Source organism: Diadema setosum, chromosome 15, assembly GCF_964275005.1.
Source record: "Diadema setosum chromosome 15, eeDiaSeto1, whole genome shotgun sequence".
Classification (NCBI taxonomy): Eukaryota; Metazoa; Echinodermata; class Echinoidea; order Diadematoida; family Diadematidae; genus Diadema; species Diadema setosum.
Window position 1 is genome coordinate 4,919,572 of NC_092699.1, and position 14,232 is coordinate 4,933,803.

Sequence of the window (14,232 nt, forward strand, 5' to 3'; positions counted from 1 at the left end):
GTGTACATGGATGTGTTTCAGTTTCAGTTTCAGTGAGTTTTATTTATTCATTGTATAGAACAAAAATAAGTATAACAATATCAAGCATTCGCAAATCATGGACATATAAACAGGAGTGTTGCGACACGGATTGTCGCCCCTACACGGATTGTCGCCTCCTGCTCGGGGCGACAATCCGTGACGGGCGTTGGCGGCACGGATTGTCGCCCCCTACACGGATTGTCGCCCGCCCTCGAAGCACATTTTGCTGGGTAATATCGTTCTGGACATAATCATTGAAATACTAACACATAACTTACATGGCTACATCCATGCAAACATGCCATGTAAAAAGCCATGGTGAGGTTTCAAGGAAGTGTGAATGTGCGCGTGCACATGATAATTTAGTGTCCGTTTGTGCGTGTACGTGTGTGTGTGTGTGTGTGTGTGTGTGTGTGATGGAAGAATGTGTTTATTATGTCAGTTTTTTGCGTATGTGTTTTTTAGCTGCGCGTGGGGAGGGATACCTAGTAAGCTGTTGCTGGCATAAACATTGATATTGATTTTATCAGCAGCTTTGAATTTGATGAGTTTGTTTGGCAGATTTGTATATGAATTCGGAGTGGAGCTTGCGTGCGGGCGGATGCTGCTTTTCTGCATACGGTCCATTATGTCTTATTTATCAACATAGGGAAATCGTTTCATCAGGAAGGATGTGGTATCGGTTCGGGTGTGCGTCGGTATGTGGGAAGGGGGTTATATTTCGTTATTGCAAAAGTTTGTTATTCTGAAGGCTCATTCGTCCGAAGGCTCATTATTCCGAAGGTTCGTTATTCCGAATTTCATTTTTGGATCAACGAACCACTAGGTATAGGGAATTGTGTGTTTCGGATAAATGAAGCCTCGGAAAAAACCGAAACTTCGGAATAACGAACCTTCGTGTGTGTGTGTGTATGTATGTATTTGGGTCGGTGAATGTGGGTGTGGGATGATTTAGGTTTTGTTTAATCAGGGGTTGGTGGGTTGGGGATTGGATTTGAAGAAGGATAGTTATAAATGGTATGACGGATGTTGGTAGGATTTAATATTTAGGATAGATGTAGGCCCTAGATTTGTTTCGGTTTGGGAGGGGAGGGGGTGGTCGGGTTTTTTGTGACTGATTTCATTCTAGATTTGTGTAATATATTTGTGTGTGTGTTTTTTTTAATGTATATGCCCTTGTAAGTAAGAAGGTGTTACATGATTCAAACCAATATATTCAAGGAATACAGGTTTGGTAGGGCCCTATACATGTCAAAACTTTCTCGTGAAGAAATTATTAGTAGGGTTGGTCTATAATCGAGTTATCTATGTTGAAGTGAGATTATTTGTGGTTTGAATTGACGTATGGATTTGCTTTTGTTTCGAATTGCCATTTGTAACTTTTTTTGTTCATGTTGCACCCAGAATGGGTCGATTTAGGAATGATTTGAATGAAATCAATAAATATCAAGGAAAAAAGTGTTGAGTTGGTTTATTTGCATTGTGAGGTTTGTTTGAGTGTTTGTTGGTGTTTGTTTGTATTACGTATGTATTAGCGGTGTGCAATGGCAGTTCGTTTGTGCTAAAATCAAGTAACGATTGACAAATTTTTTACGGCGTGTGGAAATTATTCGCTCATGCATAAAGCATGCCAAACCTATTCTGGGACAAAGAATAGTGGTATGGACGTTCTAGTTTATAAGACTGATGGAAGAAAATGACTGCAGGGAAAAATGAACAAAGACAAATAACATTTGGGGAGGGTACCTCCCTCGTATGTATTTTCTCTCGGTCTCTCTCTCTCGCCTAGCCCGCCTCACCGCTGATATTTGGTTGACACACCCATACTATTTTTAGATCAACGCTGGTGTGAATTCTTTAAACACGTGCTCATACACTCTGAAGGCGTTTGTATTGCCACAGTAGCGCCACTATATTCCACATACACACGTAAGCATACAGGCACACGTATACACACAGACAAACAAACCACTACCACTATGCAACCACCACACATGCACAGTTTCTACATATTGTATTATTATACTCCAAACACACACACACACACACACACACACACACACACACACAACAAATCATACACATCACATAACATGCAGCTCACAACACACACACACACACACACACACACACACATACGCATAACTTACCAGTCATACCCATCCCACCAAAGCTTAACACCGAAGGAACCACCCCGAGCCCGGGGCGACAATCCGTGACGGGGCGACAATCCGTGTCGCAACAAGGGGTTTGTAGTATATAATGATGTAAATAATACATATTCATGACGACATATCTTTATTGGTATAAAGGTGGAAGAGACCGTTTGTTAATTTTCAAATCGCTTGAAATGGACAAAGGCGTGTAAGAATTACGGCTTGGAATAATTCATTTTTTTAACAGAAGGAACACAACACATACACATGTATAGAATAACTAACACCAAACCTTCATGTATTTTCAATGTCATTTGACCGTAAAGGACAACACAAGGTGGAAAGTACAAAAGGACAAATAAGAAAAACGAGAATAATGGACAAGAATAAGAGGGTACTCAAATAACAAAAGTACAGAGAAGAGAAAAGAAGGAAAGGGGAAGAAAAAGTATACAATGTTCAGGAGTTGGGAGCTAAAAACGTCATATTTTTAATTCGAGTGATATACTACAAGAACTTTTATAGGATGATTAAAAACCTTGTAAATAAGAACTGCGTCTATATAAGATCATCAGTTCGTGAGTTTCATTTATCTGGACTGTTATTCCTTCTGGACTTTTGAGCTATGATAAGTTTGGGATTCTCTATAATAATCTGTGACTGAAATCTAACATTTGATACATATCTTAAATATTTCAGGAAGCAGATTTTAAATATACTGTTTTAATAAAGCAATATTGTTGTTTGCTATGTATGTATGAATATCGGAAATTTTAGAATGGGTGCCAGAGGCTAAACATTGTCTTATCGTCCACCCAATAGTGGGGGCGCTGTGACACTATAGCGGATAAGACTCTCGACTCCCAATCGCAGGACTCGCGTTAGAATCCTGCCCAGTGCTTACGTCCTTGGAGAATATGTTTTTACTCACAATGTCCCTCTCGACCCAAGTGTATAAATGGGTACCTGGCAAAGCTAGGGTAATAATAATGACAGGGCCAATTGGTACAGCAGTGGCAACACTAAAGAGGCTACCCAGGGGAAATAAGACCTATTGTTATTATTATTATTACTGTTATTATTATTATTATCATTATTATTATTATTATCATTGTTATTATTATTATCATTACTATTATCATCATCATTGTTATTATTATTATTATTATTACAAATGTTTTTTGATGGTTTTACCCTATTTCGGGGTGCTGAATCCGACTCTGGATGATACAGCACCTCTTTCCTTGAGGGTTTTGAGATATTCAAGATGGCCGCCAAAATAGCCGCCAAGACTGAAATTCCTGTGTATCATTTCCGTCTAAAGTTTGACAATTTGAAAGCAATTGGTGGATTCTATCCTATTTTGAGTGTGCTGAGATAATACAGATGGCCGCCAAGATGACCGCCAAAAACGAAAATTCTCATGTAGACCACGTAGTTCCTTCTTAATGGTGTAAAAAAAAAAAAAAAAAAAAACAGTTAACGATTTTACCCTATTTCGAGAGTGCTGGATCCGAACCTGGTTAATGCAATTTTTGTGTTATGTAGGGTTTTAAGTAGGGTCTTTATGCAGGGTCTTAATTGTGACAATTTTTGGAAAAGTTACAAGTTTTTATCCTTACGTTAGATCTTTATCGCTTGTCTGCATATTCATATGCGCACAATTCCTGCGTACTCATCATTCTGCCAAACTGGTGTAATGTGAAGTACAGTACTTGCTTGTACAGCAATTGTTCACTTGTACGGTCCCAGTATCGTCTGCACTGAACCGAACCCTTTCCTTATCTGCCTACACTCGCAGCCACGCCCACGTCAAACACGCACACGTTAAGACACACACACACACACACGCACACACACACCCAAATCTCACACTCTCAAGCACAATCATACTCTCGCATGTTAAAACACTGCTTACACACGCCATGCATACACACACTACCACTGTTATAATGATGCCATTGGCGGCATCGGTGTGAAAATATGTTTCGTATTCAGACCTGCGGTGTGCTAACAAGTGCCCGAGAAGGTAATTGGCTTGGGGTTTTTGGAGCTATTCTGTACTTATCGTATATTATTGATGATCCGGAAATTGATCGAATGTAATAGCCAAGCCACGTTTGTCCTTGTCTAATGTCGGCTCAAATTTTTGTGTATGTGTGTTTTTGCTGTCGTCTCGGAATCCCACAGAGACACTGGATTTATTCTTATTGTGTTGTGTGTGTTCTATGTCTTTTTCTGTCCATGCTTCTCAGTTTTCTTACTTACCTTATTCTGCCCTCTCTCGTTTCACGTTCTACGTCTCTTCAGCGATCTTTTGCTTATCATAATTTTGACGTCACCCATGTTCGTAGATTACTCCAGCGTCTTGCCACATCCCTGCGACTGGGTAATTTCTTGTATCATCCTTTTATTCACGACATCCTAGTTTTGTTAATAACGCAGACTTTTAAAAATTCGTCTCGTATTTTTAATTATGGCTAATTTTCTGAATGCTCCATTTCATTCCGTATCGAACGATGATTTTTTTGAATTGTTTAGGAACACAAGCTTAGATTCTGACCCAGTTAGTGGGTTAACCAGTACACGAACCACCCCTTACGATGATTTTGTTACCGATAGCCTGAATACAGCTGCAAATGAATTGCCTCATGATCTTAGTAATGATTTCACTCAAAATATGTTGTGCAATTATATTGCAGTGAATCAATGCAAAGATATGATTCATAATTTTTCTGAGGACACGTTTTCTTTGTTACATTTAAATATAAGGAGTTTGAATAAACATTTTGATGATTTAAAATTTCTATTAGAATCTGATGCAAGCCAGTCGCTATCCGTTATCGGATTAAGTGAGACATGGTTAGCTTCCAATACAGAAAATTATTTCGCAATTGTGGGTTATAATTTGTTTGTTAATAATAGGCTTGATAAGAATGGAGGGGGCGTTGCATTGTACATATCACGTTCCTTTGATACTATTGTTCATGAAGATATTTCTAGAATGGACAATGTTGTTGAATCTTTGTTTATAGAAATTCTTATCCCAGGATGTAGAAATCTTATGGTAGGCATTATATACAGACCTCCTAATTCAAACGCCAATGATTTTTTAACTTATTTTTCAGATCTTGATAATTCACACGTTTTCCGAAATAAGGATTGCTTTTTACTCGGTGATTTCAATATTGATTTGCTGAAGTCTGAGCATGATAATATCTCTAGTGATTTTCTTCACACACTTCTGTCCTCGTCCTTTCTTCCTCTTATTTCTAAACCCACACGTGTTACAGATCGCTCTGCCACCCTCATTGACAACTTGTTTTGTAATATTCTACCCCTCCCTGACTCTTTTATAATCCTTTCAGATATGACTGATCATTTTCCAATAATGACTTGTTTTACTCTTAAAACACCAGCTAATATTAAACCTATTTCACCTCTTTTGTTTAGACGTAGAGTTTCACCTGAAAAGTTAGGTAGTTTTGATGTGGCCCTGGAGAATGCTGACTGGTCAGGAGTATTTGGCAGCGATGATGTTAATATATCCTTTTGTAATTTTATGGAAACTTTTAATCATCATTTAGATGATGTAATCCCAAAACAAAGAAATAGAACAGAGTATAAAAAGACACCTAGATTACCTTGGATTTCCAGATCAATTCTTCGTTCAATTAATAGGAAAAATCGTTTGTATTATAAGTACAAATTGGAAAAAAACTGAGCGATCGAAGAATAGATATACATCATATAAAAATACTTTGACAATGATTTTACGTTCTGAAAAGAAAAGATATTACTTTAAGCAATTATCGAAATATAAGTTTGATATGAAAAATACTTGGAAAGTCCTAAAACAGGCCATGAATGTTCCGAGTAAATACTCTGACATTGATAAAATGAAATTGAATGATGAATTGATCAATGATCCTCTTCATATTGCAAATATTTTTAATTCTTATTTTTCAAAAATAGGCGAAAATTATGCTCAAAACATTTCTGCAACAGATTCTCATTTTACTGAATTTTTAGGTCAGCGTAATTCTGATTCCATATTTTTTATACCAACTAACAGATTTGAAATTATTGATATAATTTCTTCTTTTGAAAATAAACGAAGTTCTGGTTATGATGAGATAGATAATTTCATACTTAAGGGTGTTATTTCCTCGATTGCTGATCCACTTGCTCATATATTTAATCTGTCAATTTTTAATGGTGTGTTCCCTGATAAAATGAAATTAGCTAAAATAATCCCAATATTTAAGGCAGGCGATAAGTTCGAAGTTAGCAATTATCGCCCAATTTCATTATTATCGTCATTGCCTAAGGTTTTAGAAAAACTTATTTACAAGAGAATGATCAATTTTTTGAAGGTACACGACGTTTTTACGAATTTTCAGTTTGGTTTTCGTGAGAAACATAGTACTACGCATGCTCTTTTGCATTTTGTTGAGTTGTTCACGCAATCGATAACCATTCTCATTTAGTTAGTATTTTCTTGGACTTCTCCAAGGCCTTCGACACTATCAATCATGATATTTTACTTTATAAGTTATCGCATTATGGAATACGTGGGAGGGCCTTGGAGTAGTTCAAGAGTTATTTAGTTGATAGAAAACAATTCGTTACAATTAAAAACAATGATTCCGTTGTCAGAGAAGTTAAATGTGGTGTCCCACAGGGAAGTCTCTTAGGGCCGTTATTGTTCATTATTTATATCAATGATTTTTGTCGCGTATCCGACGACCTCTCTTTTATTCATTTTGCAGATGACACTAATGTATTTTTGCCCATAATGATATTGATTTTCTCGCTCATAAAATTAACATTGAATTGAAAAAAGTGACAAATTGGGTCAGGGCCAATAGGCTATCACTCAATGCTCAAAAAACAAAATATATGCTTTTTAGTAATATTGTTGATAGTTTAAGTACAAATATAGTATTAGATGACTCTTATCTACAAAGAGTCTCACATATCAAATTTTTGGGTGTCATTGTGGATGAAAAACTTTCCTGGAAATCACATGTTGATAATGTCTGCAATATAATTTCACGTAATATAGGCATTGTAAATAGATTGAAATTTCATATTCCACAAAAATCATTACTTATGCTATATTCGTCGTTAATATTGCCTCATCTTAATTATGGAATATTAGTTTGGGGCAACACGCATCAGAATTTATTAGAGAGAGTGTTCCTCTTACAAAAAAAAAAAAAAAAGCTCTCCGTGTTATCTGTTATTCCCCTGTACGTTCTCATACAAATATGTTGTTTGCCTCCAACAAGCTCTTAAAAATTGCAGATTTGTTTTTGTTTAATTTAGGGCAATTTATGTACAAGTATTGTAATAACTTGCTTCCGTCTATTTTTGACTCTATGTTCCTAAAAAATCAATCATTTCATGAATATCCTACTAGGCGTTCCAATGAATTTCACTTACCTCTTTTAAGAACGATTTTTGCTAAAAACACACTTATATATATATATATAGGCCCAAATTATTGGAATTCTTTGAATCAAGACATAAAAAACGCTCCATCCATATATTCTTTCAAGAGGAGACTGAAGTCTTTTTTATTGCAATCGTACGACTCTACAATACCGAATTAACCATTTGTCCTTTTTTTCTCAGTTACACTTACCTGCTCACTTTGTCCCCTCTTCAAAGAATTAATGGTATCTTTTTCCTGGATGCTCGCAATGTTGTCACCTATGCCATTTTGCCCATAGCGTCTTGAAGTTGACTTTCCGTATGTTACTCCTGTTCATACGTCCCTCTATTTTCTATTTTCTTGTCTTATTTCAGGCGTCAAAATATTACTTTTCCCCTACAACTATCCTCTTATTCTCTTGGCATGCTTCTGCCGAAGATCGCTGTTTCTGTTGTTCTGTTTCTGTTTCTGTTGTGCATTTTTGTCTGCTATTTTGTCTTTAGTTTGTCAGTCTTGTCCATCCCGTTTGTCTTGTACAACCTTTTTTTTCAGTAGTTGTCTCGTTGTCTAGTCCTGTTTCATGTTTGTTCGCGTCTATGAAAGTGTATATCTGGTAATCTAATTTTCAGTGGGCTTCCAGACTTCTTCCACTTTATTATCTTTTGTATCCAGACTTCTTCCACGTTGTTATCTTTTGTATCTACGATGATTCGATTCCATCAATGTTCTTTTCCAGAGGGGCCCACACACTACAAGCTCTGTCTTTTTAGTGGGTCCCTCCATTTTTCGCACGGTATACATGTACTTCATTTCGATCACTTCTGTTTCTTTTTTACTATACAATGTATGATTACTATAGGTCCTCAATTATTGTACATTCTTTTCATTTCACTATGTTCTATTTACCTTGTTCTCTGTTATCAAAAGAAGTGAAACATATGTTATGTCGAAAAATGAAATAAACTTTGAAAAAAAAAAAGATGTCCAAGATTACCGCTAAGATAACTAGCAGAAGTTGGAATTTAAATGTTAATATTTCTTTTCCTCAATGGTGAGCATTTCAAAGTAAATGATCTTACCCCATTTTGAGGGCGCTGAAGGTCTTTGAAGGTTTGGGGACTTTTATAAATATCCTATCAAGGGAAATTTCTGTTTTTTGTTATAAATTGTGAAATATTATGGTCTAACGCGAAGCGGGGAGTTAAACCCAGGGTGAAAAGCAACAATTCTTAAATTCCAGTCAGTTGAGCGAATGCGTCAAATCAGCCCAAAATTAATGGCATCCAAAATGACTGTCACAATGATTTTCTAATAAACTAAGATATTCCGATATGTCTCAAACGGAACTTAAACACGTACTGAAAAGAAAAAATAATATTGACATCATACTGACACGTGCAAACACAAATGTACGAGTAAAGAGTTCTTTAGCCACAATTCTTATAAAATATTGCTTGTGGTCGCCGATTACATGGCGCTACAGATGTGAAATTAATCCTCTTCGGCTATCAAAAGAGTCAAATTAAATTATGGCAAGCTGGTATTTGATGTTGAAACTTGTTTCATATTCTTATTTCGTCATTAGAAACGGTTGCATCCGTTACCACTATAGTAGATATCAATAAAGGCAATTTCGAAAGCACTCTGCGTGATTATGGTATTCGTTAGTACTGGGCAATGATCTATTACCATACATGTTGTCATTTGTTCGTTTTTATTGCTTTTTTTTTTACGGCGCGTTACCCGTGATTTTTCCTTCCCGTGTGTTCGTTATAATAATAATAATAATAATAATAATAATAATAATAATAATAATAATAATAATAATAATAATAATAATAATATATGAATATAAGTATTATATGAAATGCTTCATCATATTGCCGAACAAATTGAAACATAACTATAAACATGTAGACGTGTCTTCAACAATGTCATCAAGACCACCAATATAAACTAATTAACGAATTTGAGTTTTCGTGGATGAAGAGATCAAAACTGCTCAAGGATTAAAACATGTAATGTCGGGTAATCGCAGTAAACTCTACATCACTATCACAATATGATTGAGATGAGCATGTCTTGTCCACTGACTAGGGAGCTTTAGATTTTCGCGACTGGGGACGTTCAGAGGAAAAAAAAAAACTTTTACGCATGCGCAGAACCGCGCGTCAAGTCGATCTGTTTTTAGCTTGCGTCGTCTGAGTTTTTTCACTACGCGTTCTGAGCTATTTTTACGTCCGCACAAATTGTGACGTAGAGAACTACTTGATGCACCGATCATATGGGGGCGACAGTTTATTTTTTATACGTTGCGTCTCCGAGTAATCTAAAGCTACTTTTCAACACGACGCAGGGAAGGGGAAAACGTCCAGCGCACTCGTCGTCTCAAACGTCCGCGCGTCAAAATCTAAAGCTCCCTACTGTAAGTATTCATAACTTATCCACGATATGTATAGAGGAAACAGCGTGATCTTGCAATTACTCAACCGCATCGGTAGTCTTGCAGGATTTTCTTCTTTTTTTTTCTGGCGCACCTGTATCGTACCAACTCCAAGACATCCGGTAGAGTTGCTGTTTCACTGTAAAGCAAGGTCAGAAAGGGATAAAAGAACTATGCGTTCGTTTATCAGCAGAGTAGAGTTTGGTGAATATTTTGCCATTGACGAAAATTTGAAATCTTTCAGCACAAAAGCTAGAGTAAAACCATCAATTGTTAACAATTTTCACCGTTTATTAGAAGGAAATGCATAAGAATATCCGTTTTATTTCGACAGCCATCTTGATTTTCTCCAAACTTTCAACGATGCAAGAGTTGCATCCAGACTCGGATTCAGCACCCTCGAAATGGAGTAGAACCATAAATATTAATCTCAATTTTCAACCATTGAATAGGAAATACGCGGGAATTTCCAGTTTGGGCAGCCATGTGAAATCGAAGTAGGGTAGAACCATCAATAAATATTTTTCAATTTTGAAACACTTATAAATACATTCAATTCAATTCAATTCAATTCAATTTTATTTTCATTTCCATTGAATAAACAGAAAAAATATATACAATACATTTACAGAACAAATTTATAACAATTTCAAAGAAAACGTACAAGTGGTCAAGAGTAAAAACAGAATTTCGTTTCTAAGGTATATACCTAATACAAAGATTAGAATGGAAATGGAGGGTCCCACTTAAAAAGCAAAGCTTGTAGGGTATGGGACCCTCAAAAAATACGTACACAAAGTCAAAGAAACCAATGTCAACTGACATGAAATTAACTTAGGAAGGGGAAAAAAAAGAAGAAGAAAAAAAAGAAGAACAAAAAAGGGGGAAATGAGACTATGGTACAACACGCGCCATCGTGGACACAAGCATACTGTACTTCATGATTAAAATGCAATAACAAAACATACAACGCTCACATACGTGAGAATTACCAATTTTGGCGGCCGTTTTGACGGCCATCTCGAATATCTCGAAATCCTGAAGGATGCAAGAGTTGCATCATCCAGATTCGGATTCAGCACCCTCATAAATAGGGTAGAACCATCATATTTTTTTCTTATTTCTCAACATTTAGGAAATACATGGGAATTTCCGGATTTGATTGGCGGTGATTGTTCAAGTTCAAGCTCAAATTTATTTTCAAATTTCTGCTTTCTCAGTGATGAGAATACAAAATGATTGACAGTAAAACAAAAATACAAAATATATACACCATGTATTTTGATTGGAGAAGAAAGAAAAGAATAAAAAACCAAAACAAACTTATCACAAATGTATATGGTCATATTATCTGAGGATGTCACAAGTAAATGCCAGAAATATGATGGGGCCTACATAAAACTGTAGGTTCCCGATTTCATAGGCATGAAATTATAAGGAGAACGGATATATTTATCTTGACCAACTTTGATTGTACCAGTGCAAAGATCGATATAAAGAATGAACTAATGACCAACACGAATATCGCTTAAACCAGACTGTACAGACCTCGCCGTGTTTGAAAAGAGAACACAATAGGCTTAAAGGTAGGGAATCCCATTTGCATGCCTTAAATGAAGAGTTGTATAAATACAGTGGTATGTTGAAGAGAGTATCATTTTAGAAACTCCCATAAAGTATTGAAAGTGGAAGGTAACATTTAGTACATTTTTTTGACCGTTAGATTTTGAATTGAATTTTTTTCGGGGCTCACAGTAAATTCCAGTACATTACTAGGCTACCTTTGCAGACCCATGCACCGCATGTGTGTCCATCATGTATATTTTGTGAAGAAAGTTCATCAACACTTACAAACAGTTCTATATACATTCTTGCCACACACTCTATATGTTATTACATCAGCTCTTGTACTTTTAGATTTGTGTTTATAGATAACAAATACAGAAGACTGCAACAAAAAGGCTTAAGTGTGGCTGACACACAGAACTACTGAGTAGTTGAGTTTTATGCATCATTCAAATTTGAGATAACTATTGACTTCCAAATTTCTAAGCAGTGGCTTAAGCAAGTCCCCTGAGGTTCATATTTAATGTTTTGCTGCATTTTGGGAGGTCTGTAAAAGGTATCCTCTACCTTTAATATAACGGTACCACAAAATAACTTGGTGCTGCAGACAAAGACAAAAGACTGGGAGTATATTTAAAAAAAAAAAAGTTGCTAAAAGCCTGGTAGAGTGTATCACTATAGTAATAGCCTTTTTGATTTGCATTTAAAGGCGAATATGGATAAGGACGAAACAATATCTTGAAGGAGGTCATTCCGGTATATGGGTCCAAAAAACATAAATGTTTTCTTTGCAAATATAGTACGAGTACGGGGAAGGTGATAGGCGTCACTCTGACGAGTGGGATAAGAGTGAATAGAGCGATTTCTTTTGAGCATGTGGATAAAAACAGATGGTAATTCATTAGTTGTTAGTGTGTTTATATACATGAACATTCCAAGCTTGTAATAAAATAGGTCTGGAATTTTCAGAATTCTGTTTTGGTGAAAAAAAGCAGTTGGTATGAGCAAAATATCCGGCGCGGTTTGTGATTCTTATTGCTGGCTTTTGAATACGAAGAAGGGAAACTAATAATGAATTAATTGCATTTCCCCACAGCCATGTGGAGAATGTAAAGAAGAATATATACTCTGCAAAATATAAACAGGAAAAATATTTCAGCTTATTCAAAATTCCAATATTTCTGGACAAGAATTTTTACTTACAAAAATAATTCGAGTTTTCCTGCATAATTCTCGGTCAATCCAAAGCCCTAAAAACTTTATGTTATGAACCTGCGTTAAACGTATATCATTTATTTTGATCTCATGTGGGACAACATTCAAAAAATTACAAAGGACCATATGATTTTTTTTTTCTATATGTGGGATAATTTGTTCGCATAAACCCAGGATTGCACAGACCTGAGCTCAGTATTCATCATTAATCAATGTATTAGGGTATCGATGTGAACAAAACAAACTTGTGCCTTCGGCAAAACAAATGAATGATGAAATTTGCGATGATTTTCTGAAGATCGTTTATGTATAAGATAAATAAATGTGGGTCCAAGAGGGAGCCCTGTGGGACTCCGCTGTAATTAGAAAAATTAAGGTTAAAATCACCCATGACAAAACACGTCTTACTATAAAAATAACTGCTCGAGATAAGGCCGTAGAATAACTTTAAAAAATCAGCAGGGTTTGATCTTGGTGATCGATAAATCTCCCCAATATTATTACCTTTATTTGAAATATTTCGACTTTAAAGGTAGGGAATCCCATTTGCATGCCTAAAATGAAGAGTTGTATAAATACAGTGGTATGTTGAAGAGAGTATCATTTTAGAAACTCCCATAAAGTATTGAAAGTGGAAGGTAACATTTAGTACACTTTTAATGACCGTTAGATTTTGAATTGAATTTTTTTCGGGGCTCACCGTAAATTCCAGTACATTACTAGGCTACCTTTGCAGACCCATGCACTGCATATGTGTCCACCATGTATATTTTGTGAAGAAAGTTCATCAAAACTTACAAACATTTCTATATACATTCTTGCCACACACTCTATATGTTATTACATCAGCTCTTATACTATTAGATTTGTGTTTATAGATAAAAAATACAGAAGACTGCAACAAAAAGGCTTAAGTGTGGCTGACACACAGAACTACTGAGTAGTTGAGTTTTGTGCATTTTTCAAATTGTAGATAACTGTTGACTTCCGAATTTCTCAGCAGTGGCCTAAACAAGTCCCCTGAGGTTCATATTCAATGTTTTGCTGCATTTTGGGAGGTCTGTAAAAGGGAACCCCTACCTTTAATAAATACACTCTCAAAAGTTTCTGACATCATGCTGTATTTTTCCAAGAAGACACAGTCCAAATTCCATGACACATAAAATCCGACTCCCCCACCTTTCTTCCATTTTCTATTATTTGTTATGAGTCTAAAACCGTCTATTGCAACCAGCAAAAACGGTGATGTCTCTAAACCCAAGCTATTTTGACCCTTCTCAAGCCAGGGGGGGGGGGGGGCACATTGCGCCCCCTATATAACTTTGTTATTATTAAATGTGTCATCGTTATATTTTTCACATGTGTAGAGCAACTCATACTCTACATGACCG

The 14,232-nt window shown here is 36.0% G+C and overlaps 1 protein-coding gene across 1 annotated transcript in view; it reads right to left on the minus strand.

Annotated features, from left to right (window-relative positions):
* The window catches only part of LOC140239195 (uncharacterized), a 136,755-nt gene that overhangs the window by 45,436 nt on the left and 77,087 nt on the right, over positions 1-14,232 (minus strand).